This window comes from Uranotaenia lowii, chromosome 2, assembly GCF_029784155.1.
Source record: "Uranotaenia lowii strain MFRU-FL chromosome 2, ASM2978415v1, whole genome shotgun sequence".
Classification (NCBI taxonomy): domain Eukaryota; kingdom Metazoa; phylum Arthropoda; class Insecta; order Diptera; family Culicidae; genus Uranotaenia; species Uranotaenia lowii.
In genome coordinates this window covers 197516390-197544348 of record NC_073692.1, presented here as the reverse complement: position 1 = coordinate 197544348, position 27959 = coordinate 197516390, and the positions used below count along the sequence as shown (strand labels likewise).

General features: G+C 34.5%; 1 protein-coding gene across 1 annotated transcript in view; it reads right to left on the bottom strand.

Annotated features, from left to right (window-relative positions):
- The window catches only part of LOC129742247 (tyrosine-protein phosphatase Lar), a 740954-nt gene that overhangs the window by 660612 nt on the left and 52383 nt on the right, over positions 1-27959 (bottom strand). Inside the window, exon 2 of the mRNA XM_055734122.1 lies at positions 3094-3385. The gene's annotated coding sequence lies outside the window, so the exon portion shown is untranslated. The remainder of the gene's footprint in view (positions 1-3093; positions 3386-27959) is intronic.

Sequence of the window (27959 nt, the reverse complement as noted above, 5' to 3'; positions counted from 1 at the left end):
CTTTGTTCAGTGCTTAAGCATCCATTTCTCGATAAATATGATAAAGTTAAAGTCGATATAAAAAAGATGATTTCAAAAATTAAGAGGAGATTATCTAATATTGAGAACATATCAAATGCATGAAAGATAACGAAAAACAGAATGGTATATGAAAATTTGTTGATATTTATATATTTGCAGCATAAAAAAAAATCGCGAAATTCCATACCATGAAAAGTGTTGTGCCATTTCTACAAGTTTGGTACCTATACGTAAAGAAAATTTCAAACATGGTTTTGGCGAAAAAGGAAAGACAGTTGATCAAAACTGCTTAAAATGACGACACATTTCAACAAAACACTTTTTGGCACTTATCTTAGGGTTAATAGAAATTGAACATATCGGTATCAAGGATCCTCTGTAAATGAAAAAAAAAATGTAAAACGGAAGAAAATAGATTTTTAACTTTATGCCAGAAGATATTCGCTTTCCAGTTTTGTTGGAAGTCAATCTTCTTCGAAGATTTTTGCCCCTGGAGGTAGGCACAACCATAATATGACAAAAGTATTACGAAAATAGTCAAAAAACTGCGTCGATTCACTCCGTTTGAAGGTAACAATCCAGTTTCATGAGCGTAAATAATTATTTACCTATTTTCTGCTTATTTACATGTTCATTATTTTTGCGAAATTCAAAGGCTTAACGAAGTTTGCCGGGTCAGCTAGTAGTTTATAAAAGACAATACTGAATAACTCTAATGTTCTTAGCATTACATTAAGTTTCTGATTCAGTGCTCCAAGAACGGACGTTTATTCAATTCAATGTTAATAATTTTGGTATGAAGAAAATATTGTTTAAGTTGCGTAATAATGATTATAGATCTTAATTTTTCGCTGGAATCTTTTTTAAATTGCCTAAAATTTTAAACCACTTTTTTAGACTCAATTTTCCAAAATGTAAAATGATAGAAGTTTTCTTGAGTTTTAAAATTTATAAACAAATTTGAAATATATTTGTAACTACACAAAGGTTTTATACGCGGTATTAAATCTGCCGTTTACATGTAGTTGAAATATTTCCTCTCAAATAACGTGTTAGTTCGCGAAAAACTTTGGTTGATGGTATGTATACGTATAAGTTTGGCTATACAATGAAGCTTTTTAAAAAGTTTCCCAAATGTCCCGCTTTTTTCATGAAATATGTCACGCTTTTTTCTGAAAGTGTCTGGCAAGCCCAATATAAACTAATCTTTTACAATTTTCTCTCAAGGAAACGACGAACCTCTAACTTGACTCCATATGCATATAATCGGAAGTTTTTCTAAGACATTCCGCGTCATTCAAACAAAAAAGTAGATGCAAGCTCAAGAGGAGTTAACATATTTAAGACCGCAAAAATTCAACCAAAAAATTTCTGTTTTTTGGAGCATTTCAAGGGATGAGAAAAATATTCCCGATTTATTGGAGGAATTCCCGACTATTTCCTGCGTTTTCCGAATGAGTGACCACCCGGCTAAAATACGATTTAAAATCTGCTGATAAGTTTTAATGAAAAAAATAATATTTCAAAATTTTTCTTCTTTCGTAATGAATTATTCCTAGATTTTGACCAAATTTGCCCGGATTTTTGGTCGAAAATTTTAAATTCAAATGCCCGGATTTTGCTTGGAGGTTTGGAGGTTTTTAGACAAAATGGCCCGGATTTGTCCGGCCCGAATACGAGCTGAAGAAATTTTGGCAACCTTAGCAATGACCATCTTCAGAACTTTCAAAGCAACTGAGATAGCGTGAATTTAGTGTAGGGGTTGCCAGAAGATCAGTCAATGTCATAACATACACTGCCGACCAAAAGTTTGGGATCACCCGCTGAAAACCATGCAAATTTTGATCGTTCATATCTCAGCCGTCTTAGGTCATATTGCAAATCAACTAACCTCATTTAAAAGATAATGAGCAATAGGTATTTTGGAAGTAATTTGTTCAGAAATAATGTTTTAGTTTTGTACCGTAAACTTAACTTAAAGTAAGAACCTTTTCAAAAAATCGCACTCAATATTCAAAGCCGGTCATCTCGGGATAGGGTGGACCAAGTTTCAAAATTGTTTCTCAAAACACATTAAAAAATATTGTGCAAAAATTTTAGAATGTACTTTTAATTATTAAAATAGACACTCAAATCATCGCTGCCAGTAGGTTTTCGTGCATCCACCACACGTTCGAGTAAGTGGCCGTTACCACAACTTGGTATTTAAGTGGTTTCCACAAGTTTCATTGCCATTTTTTTTAAATATTAGTTCATAAAATGATACGTATTGAAGACATCATCTTACAAATTATTCATATTACTAATGATAGTTGGTCAACATAACATACTATAAATCATCAAGACTGTATTTTGAAAATGCGTAATTGTTAAATGATAGACACACTTCTACACATCAAAAATCCACTAGGGTTAACAATTTTGAATGCAGCTTGCAAATAAAACAAAAAGCGTGCGAAAATGTTTCTTTTTGTTTATGTTATAGGGCTGTGAATTTTATAAGCTATTTTGACTAGTCACGGTCCGAGTGTCCATGGTGACATTTATTTCGCTGATTAAAAGAGATAGCGAAATAAGAAATATGTTCACAGATTTGCAGAGATTCAAAATATTCGAAAAGTTTAATTTTTGAGAATTTTATAAAGTAGTATGTTTAAGAAATGTTAAGTGTCCAACCTGTCATTTAGATTGATATGGTCTTTCTAGTGTTATTTTAAATTAAAACAAGAGCACAGAAAAAATATTTGCAATGGAAACAAAAAGTTTAATAAAGTGAAATTTTGTTTCAGGAAGTCATTCTAAAGTTCATGAACAATCGCCCTCCCTCAAAGGGTTACTCGCAAAGTCAGGCCTTTGCACAAACAGAAGGCAGGCAAATACTTAAGGAAGAAAAATCGGCACAGCAAAAGTAAACAAAGTGAGCGATTTTTCAAACAACGCCGGAGGAGATTGTGTGTATCCCGGGGCCATGATGAGTGATCATCATCGCGTACGATACGTGGAAACAAAGAAATATGAACGAAACGAATCTTCTCGTTTTGCATACTGTTATGCTGGGAAGGAGGTACTCACATGACGAAACGCCGAGCCGATGATTATTTAGTTTGGGCGTGTGGGTGCGTGTCTGTGTCGTGTAGATGAATCGTCGTGCGCGTGTCTTTGTACACTGTTTGTGGGACCCCCGGAACGAACATCTGTATCAACATCAACAACAACACCAGCATCAACGAAAAACAACAACTACCCGAGGAAACGACAGTCGCGACAGTTGGGGTCCTGCTGGATGCCGAAAGTGAGTTGTTCTTCTTCTACACAACAATGTATACCGTATTACTGGGAGCCAAAAGTGAAGACGTTTTTGAATCTGAAAAAAGAAGAAAAACAGAAATGGAGCACGGTTATTATCAATAAACATAAATAAGCTCAGCCATTGTTGGCACGGATGGCTACATCAGAAGTATTATCGCTATACGCGCTTTATGTAACAACAGAATATCACAGCCATAAGGATGGGTTCCATTCTCAACAAGTGTGATTTTATTTTAAGGGAAAGAGTATTCCGTTTCGACTTGTTCATATTAATCTCTAAGATTGTCATAGAAATGGCTTCTGTTCAAATCTAACTATGAAATCAAATTTAATCACAACTGCTAATAGCAAAACATGAACTTCAATTGTTATGAGAAGATAAAGCATAGATCATCTTAAATCTGGACGCATTATTGCGGGTCTATCTCGGAGTTATGTAAACAAAATAAAAAAATTTTTTTACTAAAAATGAAGGTTGTTTACTGCACTTTAAAGGAAAAACAATAAAAAAAATTATTCTGGTATGGTTTGCCCAGAATTCATCAATAGGGCAGAACTGGGACAGTTAGGTGGGTTAAGGTTTTTCAGAAAAAAACCGAGCCCCTTTCTCTTCATACAGAACCTGGCCAAATCATTACGTGATGGTCGTGGGTTCGAATGAACGGCAAAATTCGTTTTTGGAGACTCATTTTTTGGAGTAGTTCCGACGTCATTGTCTTATTTGTAACGAAAACTTTTGTTCTGTTGCCACAGCAGCAAATGCCCTGCCAAATCATGGCTGGAACATCCCCCCGAGCCGTTACCAAGTAAAGTGTTTTGACCCTGGATTTGCCCGAAGTCAGCTTCGACATAGGTTTCATCGTCCATCAGAAGACATCCGTCGCACTTGGTCAGCCAGTGGTATTGGTTCCGAGCACGGATTTTGGCCACACTATTCTGTTTTTTTCGATTTGACTGTTTGCTTGCTCGATACGACTTGATTCCTTCCCGAAGTCGAATTCTCCTCACGTTACTATGGGTAGCACCGAATTTTCTGGCGAGATCACGGTCCGACAGATTGGAATTCCTCTCAATTGTCTTTAAAATCATACCACACAGTTTCCGGTCAACAGTTCCACTCCGACGATTGGCTCGAGGCTCGAGGAAGCTAGCAAAATATGAGCAAAAGTTTGTTCCAATTCTAAATGACGCAAGCTTTATCTTCGCTATAGCTTCCAATATCATGTCCGGCAACTAGAAAACTTGTACCGCATCTCCACGAAAGAGATTATTCTCACTGGTGATGCCTATAAGTACTCCTCATCCAAAGCCCCAAACCAAAAAACAAATTTCACATCAATTCCGCCTCCATCGACTCCATCGCTAGCCCCAGTTCCATACAATGAGGTTACAAAAAGTATTATTTGGGGTTTTGGACTATTTTGTGAATTTTGAATATTTTGTATGAAAATTACTATTTTTACTAGTTTCTGAATAAGAATTTTTGGCTTTTTACGGTCTGAGATTTTAATCAAACAACTTTTTGTTTGAAATACCCGACGTTTCGACCGGTTTTTGTGGTCTTTCTCAAGGAAACTGGAAGTTTGTTTTAATATAATTAATTTTGAGCATTGTTAGTGAACTATTCTAAAATGTGTAAACTCACTTATCTGTCTGCTGTTATTGTCAATATCGTTTTTTATTTTTCAAGGGCTAGGTTCCAGTATTTGCAGCTCTGTGCAGCGTTGCCAACCTTCCAGATTTTTCTGGAATCTTCCAGATTTTTATGTGTCAACCAGAAATGCAGGCCTCATGTTGTCTGGTCCAGACTTTTCATAAATTATCCAGATTTGTCCAGAAATTTCTTTAAGCTCAACGTATTAATAAAAAAAAATACTATTGAAATCCAAAAGCTCAAAAAATCTTAATAGAAAAACACTTAATTAACTGTGAAGCAGAACACAGAACACAGAAGTTATTTTGACAGCTGAATGGGTCTAAGCTTGTTCAAGCTTTCGTTCACATAGACTCAGACATAGATTATTTTCAAATAATGAGTATTGATTCCTAGACTACAATATTGCGATCTGGCGAACAAAAAAAAAAGGTCGTCACTTATAAAGTTAGCCATCCAGACTTTTCCAGATTTTTTTTTAAATCTTCCAGACATTTCTGAAAAACAGTTGGCATCACTGGCTCTGTGGGGGTATTATTGTTATTACATTTGCAGTCATATTTTTTTAATTTAGAATCTTACAATTTGGACCGGATAGAAAAGATCGTTTTTCATCCGATCTCCTATAGTCACACTTTATCGTACTTTTTGAATTATGGATATTGTGTTACGTGGATTAGGATTGATTATCCACATAACACAAAATTCATAATTCAAAAAGTACGTTAAAGTGCGAGCATAGGATGGAAAACAATCTTTTTTATCCGGTTCAAATTGTAAGAATCTATATTCAAAAATATGACTGCAAATGTAATAACAATAGTACCCCTACAGAGCTGCACATACTGGACACCTAGCCGTTGAAAAAAAAAACGATATTGACAATAACAGCAGACAGATAAGTAACTCATAACACATTTAAGAATAGTTCACTAACAATGCTCAAAATTAATTATACCGATTAAAATAAATTTCCAGTTCTCTTGAGGAAGACCACAAAAAATGGTCGAAACGTCGGGTATTTCAAATAAAAAGTTGTTTGATTAAAATCTTAGACCGTAAAACCAAAAATTATAATTCAAAAACATCTTCCCGGTCGAAAACATAAACCTAACCTAAAATTTTTACTAATTTTAGACAAATTCATAAAAAAAAATGTTTAAAAACAACTTATAAAGTAAGATGGATGGTGTTATTTTCGACCCTACTTTTTATTTCCTTTGGATGCCGTTTATTAGACTGGTTGATAATTAAATGATAAATAGTATCGAAACTCAAGAGAAAAATGTGTGAAATAATTGATTAATAATGAGAATAGATCTTTTTTTTGACAAACCAACCACAACTTAATTCAATTATTACTCATTAAAGGGTAAAAATTACCCATTTTCAGGATATTTTCAGCTTTATTTGAATATAGCTCTCTAAAAAAGGTGCTTTAAGGTGCCTGGCAACTCTTTCAATCCATTTTAAGGACCTAAGACAAGATATCGAAAGCGGAGTATGGGACAATGTGGGGTTTTTTTGACAAGGCTTTAAAGTTTTTGACATTTAAAAAAATGTTTATTTAATCATTTTTATCATAGATCAATTTAGTGTGCAAAAATTTTAAACGGTTCAAATGAAAGCTATAAACATAAGCTTTCATATGGTGTACTTTGAATTTTAGGAAAAAAATATTCTCTTCTGGAATATTTATTTCTTCATCATACAATTTTTTCGATTTTTGAAAGTCTAATGTCTATGGTGCGTTTAGTATCCAAGATAATGAGTTGAAAAACTGCGGATATCTTAGTCAAAAATTAAGTTATTAATTAGTAGAAATAGAAAAAGCGATCTGATAAAGTTCAGTTTTTGACCTTTTGTCGCCTCAAACTCCATAAAGCACCGCCACCCTCATCAGAACTCATCAACAACCATAAGAAGGAATAGTGCTTGACCAAAATTATTATCCGTGGAAGTGATAAAATTGTAAACAAAAACAATTAATTGGATTAGAAAGGACTAAGAAAATGTCCCAGCAATTCTGAATTGACTTAAAGTAAATTTGCTTGCTATAAAAAGCCATTAGTTTTCCTGTAAGTTGAAACTCCATGCATAAAATTTACATCTTTTTTATGGCTACACTTTAAAATATCACAGAGGTTTTCATACTTAGTTCTCCCAGTGATTTGTTTTAAGAATGTAAATTATTTCTGTAAATTTTTAATTTCTTATAGAAAACTTTTCTTTGAAAATGTTAATACAAATTTTAAAAAAAATCTGTTGCCTTTTTTGCTTTATTGGGGTCTTCGGCATTGTCAATAATATAAAAGATTGAAATACTTTCAACGTGTAAAATCGAATTCCGCTGAAAAAAAATGCTTGAAAAACATACATACAGATGAAGAATTTGTTTTAGAATTGCATTTTCTTACAATTAAAAAAAAAAGGTTGTGTTTTCTAAGTTGCAGGTGTTCCCTCAAATTTACCAAGAGCTGAGCATAGTTCAAAAGATTCAATTAGATTCTGCACTATTTTCAAATCGTGATGCCAAACTGTGTCAATTTTGCACGTCAACGTTCCATTTTTTTGTTATTAAGACAACGGGTGATTAATTCACTACGTGTGGTCTTTATAAAAAAAGAGAACAATTTTTGAACATTGACCTTGTTCTACTAATCCCAAGCAGTATTCTTTTGGATTTTTCTACAAACGTTAATGTTTCTGATTTGTTTTTTAATAATCCGAAATATTATTAATAAAACGTCAAAAGTTTGAGGTTCAAATCAGATTTATTTTCAACTCTTGTAAACTCGATTTTAGTTTAAATCTTTGTTGATACTTTAACTAAAATATAAATAATGTTAAACACTGAACCAATACTATCCCAAGCAAACGAAAGTTCGGATAACATTCCTCTATCGGGTTTGATCAGCTTAATCGAGTATGCTTATATGTACTACTTCTTTTGAGCTCAGTTTTTAAGTAGTTAAACGAACTTGAAAGTTGACAAAAGGTTCGCATAAATCGCCAAACAACTTCTAACCAGCTTCAAAATCCACTTTATAAGCAGCTTAAAAAATGTAAAAAATACTCTTTCGCTCCTTCAATTGCCTTCTTAAGTCCGCTAATTTGATTCATATTAATCAACCATATTTCTACTAACTCACATTACATTTAAAAAAACATGTTCTTACCAAGCCTCGAATCCGAGATCACCGCTTGAAAGTCGAGATCCGTAATTGTTGCCCTACATGAACATCATGAGTAGGCAACGATTTTACTCGATATGATAATTTTTTTTTAAATGACTTTCAGGTTCTTAATTTCTGCTTAATTCCCACCTTCAAGTTGTTAAAAAGTTCTTCGGGAACAAAATGTGTAGTTCACATTGTGTTTATTTATGCAAACACATGTTTAAGTTCGAAAAAAGTATATTTAAGCCTTTAAATCTTTCTATAATGCGAAGTTGCTTTTGAACGCCCGTTGGAACTAATTAAAAACTTTCAAGTTTACAAAAAAGCACAACAGATATTTTTTACGAACTATTGAGCTGTACTAAAAGATTGCAACCCCTTGATAGCTACTTGATTTTGAAAAAAAATGAGAAGTACGTAATAAGTAGATTGTTTTTCATCATACAAACTTTTAAAGTTCCCAAAAAGTAGAAACAGAAACCAAAACAGTACTTTAAAGCTTTTTTTGAGTATTGGCTGAACTTGATGAAGAATGAAGTTCCATGGACCTCGAAAAAACATTTTGAACAGCAAAAAAGTTCCACAGAACTTTTGAACAGCTATATATGAACTTTTTAGTTCGTTCCTTAAGCGATATCCGAACTTTTGGTTGCTTGGGATATTATTCCAGCTGAGTTTTCCTGAACCTGAAGATTAAGTAAAAGTTATTTTATCAACAAAAAATTATCATTCATAATTAATTTCATTTTTAAAATCCTGTGAAAAAAAATTGAATTAAAATTAATATTTTTCAAAAAAAAAAGCAATTTTGAAAATGAATTCAGATCCCATTTTATAACGGTGGTTTCCACCTGTTTGAGATTATTTTTTTTTGCAATTTTGAATTTTCATTCTGATTCTGAATTCTGCATTTTGAACCTTAACAAAAAATTTCAATTCCTTATTTGGAATCGATTTCTGAATCTAAATTCCAAACAAAAATTTTCAATAAATATGAGCCAAAAAGCGCATTTGCTTAACCGGAGATCTCTTATTTGTATTTTTGAATCTCTGATCTTCTTATATATAAAAATGGAGGCGTTTTCTTTGTAACAACATCACGTACGTATGAATGGTCGGTCGTAATGAAGTGAAATTTGGTATCCGAGGGTTTTTCGGGTCAGAGATGGTTTGTATAATAGTTTCAAGAACTCTCACTTTTATGGAAGGTGGTCCCAATACAAATTCAACTTTATTTGTTACGATTTCCATAAGAATCGATTTGCAAGCACGATGAATTTAAGAGCGTGTAGATGAAATCAAACATTTATTACGATGTATACATAAGAAGGTAAAACGAAGTTTACCGGGTCAGCTAGTTTTCTATAATAATTCTTTTTTCATTTTTTTATTCGTAATTCAACTAGTTTTTCTTTTTGTAGGTTTTATTTAATGAGGGATTAACCTATTGATTTCACCCTCTAAAAAAATGTAGTTTTTACAGTTTAGATGACATTGAATAGGCCACTTTGTTTTAAAAATCTAATCACTAATTTTTCTATTTTCCGATCGTTTTTCGTTAAACTAGTGATTCAAATTCCAAATGATGAAACTCTGATATTTCAATTCTGAATCATCATTGTGAAACTTTTTTGAGTTTCCATTCTGCCTAAGAATTAAGAGTAAAAATTTCAAATCCAAATCTTAAAAATGGTTTGTAATTTTAAATATTGTCATTTAATATTCTGGAATGATGAGTTTCGAACATGGAAAATTAATCTTTTTTTTAGTTGCAAATGCAGAACGAAGATTCCAATCAGGATTCTGTCCCAATGTGAACCAAAGTGTAAATCGGATCCAGAAAAATAAACTGGACACAGATTTCACAATTAGACTACAAGCAAAAAATTTATAGAATATTATAGAAACTAGAACATCAGAAACAATTTAACCTTAAACTTATCAAATATTTTCCGCACTTATCCAGGCAGGACAAATCCGGGATAAAATATATCTAATAACCTTATTTACAACCCAAATTTGCGAGTTCTTCTATTAAAATCAAGAAGAAAACTACTCAAAACATTGTTTTTTTTCTTCGAAACACATTAACCAGTTTATTTAGATGAAATTAGCTCAAAAAATGTTTTGAACCCAAAATACATAATTGTGATCACACAATTTAAATTTCTCCTTGATTTTGCAGATAAAGTGAAAACATTCGGGATATTTTTGAAAAACTGTAATACTGTAATATTATGTGGACCTGAGATAAGATTTCGAGGTTTTGGCCTTAGTTCTGAGTCGAGATTGTAACTCTGATTCACTTTAGTCGTTCATCAAAATTTGAATAGAAATTTAAATTTTGAGTTTAAAGGAGAACATTTATCTTGACATTTTTGAACCCTCATGAGGAGGGGGGAGGGGGGAGGAGGTTTAAACCATAACCGCCCTTTATTAATAATAGCATAATAAGGCATGACGATCAAAAATTTTTGAAACGTTTAAATTGTAAAATTAGCTCATGATGGGCGGAGAAAAACGAAAAAAAGGTAATTGCATTATATATGTTCAGTGGGAGTATCTTTCAAAATTGGCCTTTTTTCAATTCTCACACTCTTTCCTTCATTACATAAATTGAAAAGTGTTCATTTCTTACGAGGGTTTGGAAGAAAAAAAAAAACGATGGTTTTTCCACCCCTCACAAATTACCTTAATTCATGCCAGATACGAATTTGTGATTTTAGGTTGTTGGGTGAAGCAAGATTTATCGTTTACTCAAAAAAAAACATTCAAAAGGATATTTTCTCATTTTACTGTTTAGTCCGTCCGAAAAACATGAATAGACCTTTCTTCAAAAATTTCTGAAGAGCTGCAATCCCGTTCAAGTGGGATGGATACCTGTAGGCGAGCGCTCAATCGAGCTGGGCAGGCTCAGAAAAAAAGTTATTCAACAAGAAAAAAAAACTGGGATCGTCCTCTCTCCATCGTCGAGTGGCCAACACAGATAAATGAAAGTGAAGGTACTTACATATCTGTGAGCCAACAACAGGGGACGCCACCGCAGTTTGATAAGAAAATAAGAGTGGCTAGCCCGGGGGAATAGTAGCGTGGGAGGGATTAATCACACGGTCCCCGACCCAAGAGGGGGGTCATCCATTAGCCGGCTTCGAGGGTTGGCTAGCTATGTAGATGGATTGGCTGTGTTCACACCTGCGTTAATTAGCATTAGGTTGGATCCAAGGGAGGTGGAAGGAAAGGAATTTTGGCCTTCGTTCTTATTGATTGAACGGTAAATCACTTCAATTTTTCTGTGGGTGGTCCCAGTCCCTGTGAATCCTGTGTGAATGAGCCTGCTCCAGGGACGATGAAAGTTGCCGCTCTGAAGTGATTTTCGTGGCTTTGTGGGGAGCTTTAGAGTAATTGAATGGAAGAGGGCAATTGAATGGGGAAAATTAACTACCGACAATTGATGTAAATTACCTTTTTTTTGTTCTGGCTTTCCTTCGGTGTGTATTGTATAGGTGAACTGGTCTGGATATCATTTTTTACAGAAGATACACTTATAAAACAATTTGATCATTTGGTGGGCTCGTTCCGATAAATCGGTAATTTTGTGTTATAGAAAATCTAGACACTAGAGATTGTATGCATTGAATAACTTAAATTTCAATTACATTGGAAAGAAATTGAGTTTGTTCCCCTAAAAATAATTAAAAATTTTAAGCTACCAGAATTATTTGTATCTACTACAAATTGTGTAATTTTGCGCGGTGATTTTTTTTTCTTTTTCTATGGCGACCGTCAAAAATTGATGTTCAGTGTATGTCGAAATCCTATGAAGGTTATTTTTATCGCGGGGTCGCGGGTTAAAATAAGATCGCGGGATGTGTGACAAAACATAAATCAATCAAGTGTTGGACTTTTTGGAACCCCACAATAATAACAGAAATCAGCAATTCAAGTGAAAATAATGTCATTCAATTTGTAATCAATCAACTGAATCGCGAATGAACGAAATCTAATTGGAATAAATTCAAGCGGAGGTTAAAAATTAGCATTAACAAAGTTGCATTAAAATATGAAACGAGATTGTTCAGTGAAATGTGAAAATATCCAATTGCCTAGAACGGAAATTGAAAGGAGAAATCTTCCAGCTATGACACAAAAAAACCTTGCTGGCTCATTTTTGTGTTTTAACATTAGCTGCAAAGTTTTGTTAATCCTTCCAGCCTCTCGTGTTGCGAACCGTAATTTATAGGCGACCCCAACAAAAACCCATTTATTTTCACCAAACGTAAAGTTCATTAGCAAGTTAATTCCAAAATCTGGCAAATCCAATTCGTGCTACATAAGCAAGACTTACAGTCAACATCAGCAGCTCACCGCCTCGAAAGCAAGCAACAGAAGCCTCGTCGAGTGAAATTATCGATCCCAGGATTTTCTGCCTGATTTCCAAAACAGAGCACCTATTGCTACGCAAAATTTCCACCCATCATCACACTACAGCTACCGACTAAAGGTTCCCAGAAACCGCATGTATATTCATCAGGATAATTCATGTTATTCATACACAATATCAAGCCAACATCACCTCAACCCAAACACCCCCGCCGTCTCACTATTATTCATTCATTCATGGGAGCTTAACCCACTCGGCTGGAAGTCGATCAGCGAATCCAATCCATGCAAAATGGCCGAGCGTGAAACGGCGAAGGGTTGGCCTGATTTCGTTGGTCCGAGCTATGGAAATTATGCGGAAAACAACAAAACCGTGAAAATGCAATTCCACAAGTCCGTTCGAAACGAGTAACTCAACAACGCCAATTCGATGGATGATTTTATTCCATCTACATTGCTGAACAGATCGGCGTCAATACGGAAGGGACGTTCCGGTTTGAGTGGCTTGTCAAAAATTTACTTCCATGGAGTTTTGGATGACATTCGGTTAACAACTTGAATAGAAATACAAACAAAAATCGTTGTTGAAGTTAGAAAAAAAGTACAATAAGTGAAATAAAACAGATCACTTTCTAACATTCAATCCTGAACAGGAAAAATATTTTATAGAATTTTTACTTCTTGAAAAACTCAGAATGCATTGAATGCAATCGTGTTATGCTCATCTTAAGATGCGCTCAATAGAATCTGAACGTAAACTGACAAACATAGAGAACGTACAAATAGGATGTCGTACAACCGATTACTTTCTCATATAATCTTATGACTCTACTTTGTTTTCATCACGATGATAGTATGCACAAAAATAAAAAATATAATGCCAGAAACAGCATTCTCGGTTAGTGTCAGAAAAGCACATAAAGATTCCCTCATATTGAAGATACCGCACTAAGATAATTGGCAATTCAATAAAAATTCCATTAATATGACAGACACATCGTCTCCGCTTGCGAATATAATAAGAAACAATAAAGAAACTTTAAATGTCTTCTCATATATTCATAAAAAAAAGGAATTGATAGGACAAATAGAATAATTTTTTTGTAACCATGCTTAAACGCCTCGCAGACTCGATCTACGTAAACAGAATCTGTATTAAAATAAAAATGTATGTTCTGAATGTTCTAATGATGTTCAAGAAGAGCAGTTAGCTTACAGATGAGATGATAAGGGGTTGCTGAAAGATGGATTCGATCGTCACTCTCTATCGGCATTTGGTCCTTCGAACCGGATCACGGACTTGAGTTTCGCGTGGATGACAACATCCTTCAAACAATCTCGATCGTATAACAACCGTAAATTTATTTCTGTGTAGCATCAATCGACAGTTAACGAGCTGCATTCCGAACCAATATACAAAAAAATGCGAATTCAGATGAAATACGGACTTTGTGCATCCTCAATACTTTGGAGCAGGTCGCACAAAAAGTACCGTAACGATGCCTCTTTTGCTGCCGCGTTTGGAGAGGGTAGTTAGGCTTTCAAGGAACAGAAACGTTCTGCCGTGACTACCCAAGTTCCATCGACGATTTATACAGTTGGAAAATTATCCTGTCGCAAAGTGAAGTGTAACATTGGTTATAGCATCCATTAAAAGAAAAACTCCAAAGAAAAAGGACCACCAAGGTCAGCTGAAATTTGTTCAAGGCCGTCCGTACGGATACGTGTTCTAAAATGGTTTTCCTATCAAGTGGCTAAGGGATAGCAATGACAAAATGCATCACCGAGTCATGTTTAGGCTCTAAACTTTAGGATGACCTCTAATTGCAACAACTTCTCGTCATCCTCGACAGCCAGCCCCTAGGGCATTTCGAAACAGATTGACATACAAACAGATAAACTACCAGACTAGTAGACTAAATGAGCTACTAACGCAAGCAAATCGCTAGCGCGAAGACGAAGATCGGTGATTTGAAGGCCTACTCTCAAAACCATCATGAACTACACTGCGATTAGCCTGCGTAAGTTTACGATCGACGACCGCGAGGAACAGTTTTGTGCTGAATTCGAGTTGCAAGCCGAATACGGTTGAACACTTGCAGCTATTCGTTACTTGGCCCCTCATTAAATCGTATTTGAGAAAACATGCAGAGTCTTTCGATAACTGTGACAAAATGTGACAAAAATGATCGTAAATCGATTTGTGTTGAAACGGTTACTTCCGGTGGTGTGATCATAATTGGAAATTCCAAATTGGTATGGAGATATAAAGAGTGATCTTCACTTTCTGCCAAACAAAAGTCCGTTTGCCTGAAGAATCAATTCTTATCGACGACATGGCCGCCTTTGATTTACTGCAAGTTTGGAGAATCACAACGACGAGGAAAGTTCCCAGCAAACCTGAAATCGTATCAGAAATGATAACTTAAGTCGTTTACAATGGTGTTGCGAATCGCAATTCTAACAGAATAGTGACAAGATCGTATAAAACGTTTTCTGAAGTCAGTTTAAATCGGATATCGTAGAAAATTCGCCATGGCTGTAAATTTGAAAAAAAATCATCGTCATGGTCTCTCTGCAACTAACAGTACATCCAGATGACTAAACATTAGGTGGGAAATGATGTATATTGTCAATGAGAGAACTGGAAAACATTGTGGCTGGCAACGAATTGAAGCTATGAGAGCGCTCTCTTGTATTCTTCCGATAGGTTCGAATAAGATTTCGAATCACGTCCAATTGGTGTAGTTTTCGACGCTTTAGAAAGAAATTAAATTTATGTCTGTGTTTTGCCTCCACTTTGGTAGGAAGTAGGCGGCGACTGGATGAAATCGCACGTGTTTTTTTTCCTTCTCCAATATTTTACAAAAATTAACGATTTCTTTGTGAAAGTTAAGAAAATGTGTTATAATGTGATATCAAAATGAAGCTGGACCGGTACAGATCCAGTTTTCGCTGGAAGTTTTGGTGGAATTTTCCTTGGAAAAAGAATCTTTCTCGGAGTAATTATGTGAGCAGAAAACGTTTTCCTCCCGGTTGAAAAACGAGTGTGAGAAAAAAATAAAAATCTATCGAATTTTGGATGGAAAAGTCGTGATTGTTAGTCATGAAATACATCAGTGAGGACATATAAATCAATGGTTGCAATTTTGTAAATGCAAGGAAAATTGAGAAAAAAAAAGTTGTGCAGATTATAGAACAATTCCACGAAAAGAAAGTTGTTTTCCGGGAAAAAAGGATTTGAGGAAAGTGACTAATCATGTCTAGTGATTTGCTTCCAAGATCCTTCGCTATTTGCTTGGGAAAGTTTCAAATGGTTGGCAAAAAATGTGTTTTTAATGTGAAGAACCAACAGCACATAGCGGTGGTGTTTGAATTGTGCTTTTATTGATAAATCAACGAAAATAACAAGTGATTTTATGGCATTGGAAGCTTTTTTTAGTTGCTTTTTTACATAACTAGCTATGATGGTTTTTGCATAGCTTATTTTGGAATAATATTGTCTGTGGAATAGAGCTGCAGTTACCAGATGCGCCAACAATTTCGCAGAGAGTGTGCTTAGCAGCCAGCAAAGATTAGTTGAATTGGGTGAGATTGTTTCATTTTACTTAAAAACTTTTTACTGTGATAAATTCTATCTGCCTCTGAGCGAGAAACATATGAAGATTCACAGAACTTTTTACACGTTTGCGGATTTTTCTAGAGCAACGAATGGAAAGCTTTTAACTTTCATTCCGAACGCTTAATTGGGACGTGCTGCATCACCGATCATGGACAAAAATAATATTATTTTTTCTAATAGGTGAAAATTGATAGTTCGATCCCGACAACAGGGAAACAAGCAGAGTGTCAAGGTCTTCATACTTTGAAAAAATGATTTAAATAACAAAAGAATTATGCAGCCTATATTTTGATTAAGCACTAGTATTATTGATATGAACATCAGCATCCAGTTCCGTCGAAGTGTTCAATTACTAATTTATTTATTTTACATACTCATTATTTTTATTTTAACCCATAATTACAATATTTGTTCAGTCTCGGCTTTCACTGGACACCAGAATGGGGAAAATACAGAGAATGTTAGGATGACACGCATGCTTTTTCATTATGCTGTTTAATGTATTTTAATTCCGAAATGATTGAAAATATCAAATCTTGCCAACGCAGTTACAATTTAAATTAGCTAATTTTGTCTTTTTGTAGAGTTTAGAATCATTTATCTTCATTTAATACAGGTCTTTAAAAATTTCTAAATGTTTTAAAGTATATCTCAGTGTCTCCTTCCAATGAAAAGTTGGGAGGGGGAAGGCTATCTTTGGCAGGAGTTGGGGTTTGTGTGTAGGAATTGCTTCTGTGATTGTTCGAAACTCACCCACCTTGAAGTAAGGAGTGGTTGAGGAAATGGGAAATAATTGACAGTAAGCTGGAAAAACGGGTGGAGCCTGGTTCGACACATGTTTGGACGCATGCAGTTCTGTGATAGTTGGGATATATTCCAGTCTCTACTTTGGTTTAATGAAGTCCCAGGTTGTACCAAGCTACAGAACCTGAAAGGCTACATTGCAGGTTACAAAGCCAATGGAAATACATAATAAATTGCATTGTGTTTCAACCGTTTACTAAATTTTGTATGATCATTAACCCCTCATACTATCCACAGAGTATACAGAAAAAATACGAAGGCAAAATAACTGATCTACAGAAACCCAAATGTAATATTCTATATTCTAATTTATTATTGCGATGAGTATAATGTTGGTAAGTATCGTAATTTCCTAATTCCTCATCAGCATTTAATGTATCAATATTCCATATATACTTTCCTAAATGACATGAATTCATATTTAGGTGTTTCCATATTCAAAATATTATATGAAGCGTTTGGTACGAATCTCCACGCTTCATTCCACCCCTGTATCCTGCATCTTTCGCGGTTTTCATCACATGATTGACCTGGCCGTAGTAATATCTGCAATGCATAGGAATATGTAACAGGTAATACGCTGAAAAGAAAAATGAAAGACGCAAGTCTTCCATTTTCCAGGACGCCCACATGTTTTGGCCATGTTGATGTAAGAAGAAGAAGAATAAGTATACTGCCTCCACTTTGGTAGGTAAATGCTATTTTTCCCAACTTTTGCAAGAACGGAATAGATTCCTGTCTTCAATGGATTCGTCCGTACCTGATCGAAAGAACGCAATACGTCAAACTGGAGAACGTGAGATCTAGTATTTTCTCGATCAACAGTGGTGTTCCACAAGGGAGTCACTTAGGACCCCTTTCTTTTTATCGCTGTTATGAACGAATTTTCTGAAGTGCTGACTGATGTGCTCGTGGTGGTTTTAGCTGATGATTTGAAAATATTATAAGGATTGCGTGACTCTGCCAAATGCCTTACACAGGATCACAGAGTGTTGCAGTAGATTCGGCCTTTAGATCAATTCCTTAAAATGCAACGTTATAACATATTCTCGGAAATTAAGCAATATCAGTCTTGAATACCGCTTAAAAAATGACTGCATCATTGCTTGGCAAAACTCAGTGAAAGACTTGGAAGTGGAGTTGGACGCGGAGTTAACTTTTTCAAAACAGAATAAGTTGTAGCGAAGACAAATTCTATGTTTGGAATGATCAGATTGGACACACTGTTCTGTTTTATGGTCCGATTTGGCTGTTTGAAAACTCGATACGACTTGATCCCTTCACGGTACTATGGATAGCACCGAATTTTCTGGCCAAATCACGGTCCAACAGATTAGAATTATTCTTAATCGTTTTCGAAATTATACCACGCAGTTTCCGATCGATAGTTCCACTCCAACGATTTGCATACGGTTTTTCTGGGCAATTTCAGCTGTTTAGCTATCCTAGATGCAGACCTCAATGGATTAGTCAAATAGCTGTGCACATTTTTTCCCTTCTTTCGGCTTCCATGTAGATTGTTCACAAAGTACAGTCGATTTGCGGAATGTCAAGCAAGCTTTGTTGAGGACATCATTTATGACCACACCGCGATGAAAAGAGAATCTAAGCTTAACTTTCGACGTAAAAAATTTGCTAATATTCTAACTTTAAAAGTAAAAGTTAGTAGCAAGTGACTCTTAGTTAAGGTGGGGAGTGTTTGCATTTTCCAATAAGTCCAGTTAACCATATTTATTTGCCGGAATGGAGGTTGATAGAAACGTTTCTATTCCGGTTTCATGATCTGATAACAGAAACAACCTTCATATTGGTTTCACAATGGCAAACAATTGTCATCAAACTTACATTTCTTGAATATTCGGTATCTGAAAAGCAATAAAGTATCGGCTTTTCCAAGGCATTGGAACTCAATATTGTCAAATCATCTCCTCGGAAATGTTGCTATTTTCCCGCTAGTTCTACCACGTCCTTTGAGAGAAGGGGAATTTTAAAAGCATCTTATCACCCTGTCGGTGTAGGCAATGGGAACATAAACAGATTCGTCACATCATTCTTAGTCATTTGCTCCGGTTTTGTATCCTTCGGGGAGGGAAAACTCATCCCGAGCAGACTTTGATGCCCAAATCGATAGTAAAATGATACCAAAATAAGCTGTCAACAGCAAACTGATAGCACATTTTGTTGTAGATTCTTTGAGAATAGCAAAACGAGGCATCATTGAGGTATCAAATATTTTTGTCTGACAGCAAGCAAAGACCATAATTTGATATCAATAGCAAAAAGTTAGCATAATTTGGTGTACAATTAAAAGAACAGCAAAACTAGGCATCATTTTGGTATCAGCGTTTATCATAGTAAAAATCCAAATTCAGTGAAAAATTTAATTTGATAGCATAACTAGGCATAATGGAGCTGTCATACAATCCTGTCCTGTTTCATTCAATCTTATAGACAAGAAAAATTAGATCAAAATGATAGCATGATTTGGTATTCAATTTACTGCGACGAAAATTCAGGTTTATTAAGGCGATAGAATTTAATTTGAACTGAAAAACAACAAATAAAGTCATTACCAACATCTTGCGCGCATTGATTTTCTATCATAGCAAAAATGGCATCATTAAGGTATCATTTTTTTTTAATTCTCCATATGAATTTTAGCGTTGTTGAATACAAACGGTAAAAATTTATTTTACCGGAGGTTTTAAAGTATAATCAAAATATAATTTAAACTTTTACTGCAGACCAAGCCATGTATGGTTCCAAAGATTGTTTTAAGCTTCATTCAGCATTGTGGAACTTTTCTTAATACTGATTCAAAATTATTATAATGATAATCATAATGATTCAAAAACTGAGTTAGCATTCATAAAATTCAAAAAAATATTGAAACTATTTTCAACACTATGTATTCAATAAAAACTATTGACCGAACAATTTTTTTGGCATAACTTCCGAATAACATAAAATTATTCTCTTTAAAATCTCTCTCTTTAAAAATCTCCCCGCGGTAGACTTTTTATTATTTTTGGTTTTCTTTTGATGGGCAGAAAATGAGAAATTCATATTTAAGTGAAAGCAGTGAAAATTCCCATTAAAATAAGTCCACATTAGAAAATCCAGATAAGTACGCAAATGTAAAGGTGAGATTGTTTCATATCCCAACAAACTTTATCAATTTTATCAATAAAAAAAATAGAACAGATACCTATGTTTAAAAACAACCCAACATAAAACTCATAGAAATTTGCAACACCAGGCAATCCGCCAAAGTAAAATGTCATTTTTTATTTCGACCAAATTGAAATTATTAAAAAATTATAAAAAGGTTCCAAAATATACTTATTAATCCATAGTCATTTGAACTACTACAAAAAATATTAAGATATTATTTCAACTAAAAGCATTGAACGAAATCTAGTTCGACGAAATTGTGAAAATAAAATATTTTAATTTTGATGGACAAAATATGAAAATACTGTTTGCTATTTAAGCTGGATTAAATTTGCAAATATTTAAATGCAATCTTTTCATATTTCTTATTTTTAAACACAGTGATCATTTGCGTCGTTTTGTAATATTACGCTAGAATTGGAAGACAAAAACATGCACAAACATTGCGGATGACAACAAATAGTGAAATTTCGTGCGGAAATTGAATGATTGTAATTTTTTTACTCATTGGTGTGAATTTGTTAATCGTGTAATGTTAGTAAACATTCAAATGTTTTGTTTTTTTTTCGCAACCGTCGCAGAGTGGACAAAGGAAAGAAAAAGATTATCAAAGAAAATACGGGAAAAGTGTAAAACTTTCACGGCACCGTGTGTTTGCGGATTTCGTACTAAAAATGGCTTCACCTTTATTGGATAGTCGTCCGATGGCTGGGAATGAGGTAAGTGAATGAAGTTAGAAAATCTTGTTTTGATTTGAGGCTGATTCATGTTCATTTGCAGCGATATTGGAAATTGTACAAAACGGGACGTGCCAATGAACACAGAGGATGCGTGCCACGACTACTCCAGCCTTCAGGGCACCCCATCGGCTACAAAGAGGTGAAGCAGAAGGAGAAAGAATCGACAATATCGGAATCGAAGTGTGCCTCATATGGATAACATTGCTTAGTCGCTTACAAGTGCAATTGGTAGCTTCTAAGGATCCACCAGATTCTGTTACATGCTGAAGAAGCTCATAAATATCTGTGTATAAAGCGGCAAGTGTCTCAAGGAGCCAAAGAGGCCAGAAATGACTACGATTTTGCTGAGCCTGATTCAGAAGTGTCACTTCGTCTGGCAGCAAGGTATCCCGTTCATCGATAACTTAAAGCACGAGCAAAAAAAGTTTATCTCCCTTACACTAACAGCGAACTAAATTTATCAAACCAGAACCGTCATTGAATGTTGTGGAAAAACGACGATACTATGTGACCGTGACCACTAATTCGTTGAGGGCTGGAATGTTGACCACTACAAGTAAAGAAATAATACAATTTAGGTGCTACCTTATAAATTGGTAAGTTGATCATGAACTTAACACCTCCCACAAATACAGAATAAAATTTGGTTAGTGACAACTGAAAAATTTATTTCATAGTTTAAAAAAAGCAAGTATGTCGTGTTTGGTAAATAATAAAAATTTCAATTAAATAACGTTCGACGATACAAGATCGAGTTTTGAACACTTTCAAAGAATAGTACCTAATGTAAATGACACTCTTAAATTTTAACTTAGTTTATTTCGTTCATCTATATAACGGTAGCTTAACAGTTACTGTTACACAAGTTTAAGAAAATACTGAATACAGAAAGTAAGAAGGAATTACTAAAAAATACAGTGTCTTGAAATTTAATTGTTGATTAAAATTTCGAAATTCTTCAGTATTAAGTACTTTGACTCGAATAACAAAATTAGAATTTATTTTGTTATTCGGGTCTTTAATAAATATTATTAATAATGATGATGTATTATTTAGTAATTCCTCTTATTTTTTTGTACTTCCTTGACCTTGTGCAAACTTTAAGGCTACCGCAATTTAAATGAATAAATTAAAATTGTAAAATTTTAGATAATTTAAATATTTTAGAATTGATTGCTCTGAAATCTGTTATGATAAACTGTAAAATCAGCACTCAGATGTAGGTACATTAAACACTTTTAGTAAAATGTTGGATAAACATTTTGGTTTCACTTGCCATTACATTTCTATTGAATGTGAACCATAAAATATGTGTTAATGCTATCAAAGAGTTGTTAGAATATTATCTCCATTTTCGATTTGAGCGACTTTAAAAATCTAAAATTTTTATTTCTTAATAAAAACTAAATCTATCTGAAAAATCGATAAATCACTTATTTTGAGCGGTGTTTTTTTTTTTCAAAAGATGTGTTTGAGCACATATTTCGTTGACTTTATAAGCCTCGTAACGATTGAGTTGTCCATATTTTTTTTCATGAATTTTCTCAACCATAGAAGAGTAAATTCTGTTTGAAAATTAAATAAATTGTTCAAAGTCGCACAACTAAAAGTTTATTACTTTTCTTTACTTTCAGATACTTAATTGTTCCTGTTACAAGATCTATGAAATATTTCGATTTAACTATATGAAAAGTTTTCCTATCAACAATATGATTTTAAATTCTTTGAAAGTTTACATTTTTAAAGGCAATAAAAAGTATATTGAAATTATTTTATAAATAGTATATCTTAGACAAAAGGGGACACCTAGTAAAATAAAGTTATTTCTAGAAGAAATCATACCAAATGGTCGTGTACATTTAACAGTGGGATCTATTTTTATGGTATTTATCAGTACGATTTTTTTATGTAAATTTGCGTAAAAATTCTTGCTCCAATTATTTGCAGCTTATATCATGTTTGTGCTGAACGATTTTTAAATTTTGTTAGTATATGATCTATCATTCGAAACAAACAAAGTCTTTAAAAACCGATCACTTTGTGCTAATCACAGGGCTTGTGATATAGCTCAGTTGACAAGTCTGTTGTCTCCTGAGCCGATGTCCGCGAGTTCGAGCCCAAGAGTAAACATCGAACACAGTTGTACCGGATAGTTTTTCAATTACGATCCGCCAACTGTAACGTTGATAAAGTCGCGAATGCCATAAAGATGGTAAAACGACTATAATCGAAACAAAAAAAAAAAAAAGTGCTAATCAGTATTGGATTAAATATAAAATTTAACCTTCGAACGCTGTTTTGCCCTTTCATTCATTTTTTGGTACAACATTATTGCTTTCAAGTTTTTTTTTTATTTTAATTCGTAAACTAAAATAAAGAATTGTATAAATTCAGGCGTTTTGTTGTTGTTGTGTACCTATCACTGCGACCAGTTAATCTATTGTAGTTGAACTGAAAGTTGCATAAGAAAAGGCGAAATTGTACTCAGTATTGATCTCGAAAGAAGAAATAAATTTAGATTTCAATTGACCTTAGAAAATATTTTTGAGAAAAAAAGCTATAGGGCAAAATAACAACAAATATTCCTATCACGCCTTGAAACCAATTTCGCTTATATTTTGCTTGTTTTCAGGTGGTACAAAGCAGAGCAACAACTTGCATACATGATTGGCAAAATGATACCAAATTTTGCTTGTTTTGAGGCTCAATCGATTCCTCATATTTCGTATGTTTTGAGAGCAAATTAGTGCCAAATTTTGCTGTCAAGGAAATTCTATTGATGCCTTGAATAAGCATCATTTTGCTCTCCAAGCTCTCGGAAAATGAGGTGTAATTAGGGTCTCAGTTTGAGCAAAATTTGGTATCACTTTGCTAAACAAGTATGAAAATTTTTGCTCTCATTTTTGCTGTGTACCACCTTATGTCAAGCAAAATGAGAGCAAACTTGGCTCTCAGGGAGTGATAGCAAAATTTGCTATTATTTTGCCATAAAAGTCTGCTCGGGATTGAAATTCCGCACCAGTCGGTTTCGATCCGCACATGACTGGCTCTGAGCCGCCCGGTAAATTTTTGGCAGCGAACGACTCGACTCGTAGTACCTACTAAGTCAATTTTTTTCCTCCCGAGTCGATGCCATCAAGCCATCAGGGGAGAGGCACATAGGCAGAGAAAAAAGCAATACAACACGACACGACGACGAAGAGTTCGTTCTTTTGCGACTTGGAATATTTATGAGCTTCTTCGTCTTGGGTGAGCTTTCACCAGAACTAACATTTCCACGCCTTCTTCCCGTTAGCGTTCCCCGGAGTCTTCCGACACTCCTTCCGACGTTAATCCGCACTCTCATTCATGAAGGGGGGACAATTCCTTATGCCAACACCCACCCCAACTCAATCGTCCCGAGCAGATAGACAGACACACGCACATACTAGTGTCTATTAGCACAATTTGTTCACACACCAACCCTAATTAGTGGCAATCGTAACACAGCCGCTGCCGTCGAGCTTAATAGAGCGACCCCACCATTTGCTGTCTTCCACCCTCTCTCTCCTTCTGTGTGGGTCGCTGCATTTTTCATTGAGGCAACAACCCGGAAGGACAACATCCGAACCCGATACCCTAGCCCCTATAAGGCAGCAGAAGGAGGACGTGACCATTGCCACTGAACGCGGCTTTGCTAAAGTGTGGTTGACAGGATACACGAATGGCCGTCACATTTCCCGTTTCCCGGGATTCGAATTCCGGCTTCTGCTTTTGGGTGCCGTTTCATCCATCCATATCGGAGTGAGAGGGAGAGCTACAGAGTGTTCCTCGAAAGGTCATGAATGGGAAGCGAGGTGGCAGCGGGTTAAGTGGAAGAACAGAATATGGACGCACGGTGACAGCCAATGTTGATGACGGTGTAATTTTGCCACTAGGAAACCTCTTAGCTGAGCTGTGCTCGGTAATGTTGTTGATTATGCTTATCTATGCAAATAGCAATTACCACATAGGGTTGTCATTAGTTTTTGGGAAGAATGACAGCTTGCTGTTAAATTCCTTAAAAAAAAAAAAAAAAAAAAAAAAAAAAAAAAAAAAAAAAAAAAAAAAAAAAAAGTTGTCATTAGAGTGTAGTTTCTGTGGGATTGAGAGAGTGCCTAGTTTGGAGTTGTTGAAGGAAAAAATAGAAATAAGTAATGTGCTGAGATTTGTATACAAATTCAGCATTATAGCCAAATTTAGTTATAATTTAGGGGTACACTCAGAGGAAATCTTATTATAAATTTCATAAGACACGTCTTATGAGCCGCTTTTAAGTATCCAAAACAATTTTTCATAAGAGTCTTATGAAATTTTTTCAATTTTCATACGTAGTTCATATGAAAAATAAAAGAAGCGGCATTGTGAAAAAATATTAAACACATTCATTCCATCAGTCATTTTTTTCATCATCATACCAAGCACTAATCAGTTGTGAAGCCATGATTTTTTTTCTTTAAGTTTAAAGGGAATCTGTGATTCTAAATTATACGTTTCTTTTTTTGTGAACATTCAAATTATTTGTTAACTTGAACACAACTTTTTTTTTGTTTACTTTTCTGCACGTTTACCCACGAAAAGGATAAGTTCAATGGACCGGGTGCGGCAGAATGGCTGTTGAAATCGGGCGTTAATGTACTGCTGATACTGATCATGAAGTAATTTTAAACAAATTACTCAGAAAATAAACTGAACGTTTAAACATCAATAATCATAATATTTTCTCATTTAACGTGAAATTTTCTTTTTCTATACGACCCTCTTATGAAAAGCTACAACCTCTCATCGAAGCAGGTGTTCATCTGAAGAATTCAATCGGTTCATAAGACAATCTTATGAATTTCAAAGATTTTTCTTATGGTGCCACTTCATAAGAGAATCTTATGTTATACATAATAGTATTTTTTTTTTTTGAGTGTAGAATACGATTTACCGTGACCTACACTAAATTTTCCAAATATTCAATTTGATTAAAGTTGTGTTTAATTCACAAAAGCTGTCAAAATAAGCCTATGATCATTTAAAATCCAGGAAGTTAGAAACGCATGTATTTTAAAAACTTTCTATCAAGGCAATGTACATCCATAGAAGAGGTTGCAAAAATCCAAAGCCTATTTAGCAAATCTCTGTGACGAAAATGCACTGAAAAGTGTAGGGGAGAGTGAGGATACTTGATCCCTGGGGATACTTGATTCCTTAGCTATATCTCGGAACTGGAATGTCTTACAAAGATCAAATGTTCTAGAAAAATGTGCCAAATGAGCAAAATAACAATGCAAATAGTTTAAAACATTTTAACAAAATAATTGTGTGAGTAATTGAACTTTTTTTGAAAAATTTCACAAAATGTAACTTAAAGATCTTTTTTCATCAATTTAAAATGTTCCTTACATGGGAAAATTATGAAAAAAATATTTGTTCCAATGTATCAATCGTTCGAGCGTAAAATGAACTTCATAATGCCATATTTTCAAAGCAATGGAAAACTCTCAACTTTTTTCAGAAAAAGTTTTCTAAAATGTTGATAATGGGTACAATTGATCCCCTAAAGTTGGGTACAATTGATCCCCCTTCCAAACGGCATATTCTTCTTCTGAATTGATCGGTATGATTGCTGATTACGAAGTTATTAATATTTATCCAAAAACTAATATTTATCAAACAATTGTCTGAAAAAAAGAGCAAAAATAATTAATTTTCTCTTAATTATAAAAATTAGCGCCTTTAAGTATGCAATGTTATTAGCGTTGAGACAAAGTTATAGAATTTTCTTCTTATGTCTGCTATAAATTGTGAAATGAGAACAAACATGACCAAAATAGTCAATTAACATTCTATCTTGGGGTTTTGTTTGATTTTCATACAAGGATTAGGGCTTCCTGAATAAAAGATCAAGTCTCCTTCAATAGGGGATCAAGTCTCCCCTAAGTTCAGAAAAATCGCATTTTTTTTACTCCCACGAAAATGCTTCGTGTTCATCAACGGGTTCAAGTATCGTTCTAATTTTTGGAGCATAGAAACTTGAAGTTACTAGCTGTCAGAAAATGTGAAAGACGGCGAGTTGCTAAATTTTTCCAAAAAGATATGGTGAAAATAAGAAAAGGGGATCAAGTATCCCCACTCTCCCCTACTGTACCAAAGATGATATCTGTACCAACACATGAAAATGATCTATCTCCATATAAGGCAAATCGAGAAAAACGCCTTCAAAAAAATACAACCTATTTTAAATCGCTAATCAAAAATCACTTGAAATTTTTGCTTTTCCCCTATATGTGATAGCTTTCAGGCAATAGATATCACGAAAGTCTTGTGTGTTCCTCTTAATGAAACCCAGCATTGCGTATGCTTTGTTAGTGGCGAAAGAAATCAAATGAAAGCTTGGAGTCTAGAAGTAGTCATAGGTCATTGATTGAGGACTTTCTGTCAAGGGGAGTCGAGTTCATTGCATAATCAAATATAGGTATGGCGATTTCTTACGAGTGAACGTTATTGCGCAGCATTTATTTACATTGACTTCTATGCTATTGCGGTGACATCACGTCAGAAGAGCATTGATGTACCTTTGGAGCAACAAGCTATCAAAATCGTTTTCCACAACTTTTAAAACTTTAAGATCGTCGGCATAAAACAGTTTTGATGACGTTAGTACAGTGGCGAGGTCGTTAAAAAATAAAACGAAAATCAACGGTCCTAAAATGCTCCCTTGAGGAACCCCAGATGAGATTTCGAACGGTTCGGATCGACTTGCCTTTACTTTTACGTGTGCGTGGCGGCCGCTTAAATAGGAAAATAACCATAACGTTAACAAGTTGGGGAAGCCCATCCTTATGAGTTTTTCGATTGCCAGGGCGTGTGGAACTTCATCAAATGCCTTGATGAAGTCGATGTACACGGCGTCAGTTTGTTCAAAGTTAGCCATGTTTTCAATCAGAGACGAGACGAACTCTCGAAAGATGTACGCTTAGTGTTAATTTAAAAGAATCTCTTCGAGGAATCGTTAAGTTTCATTGAGATCCTATTTGTGTTTGTATTCGTTTTTAAAAAAAAAGATCATC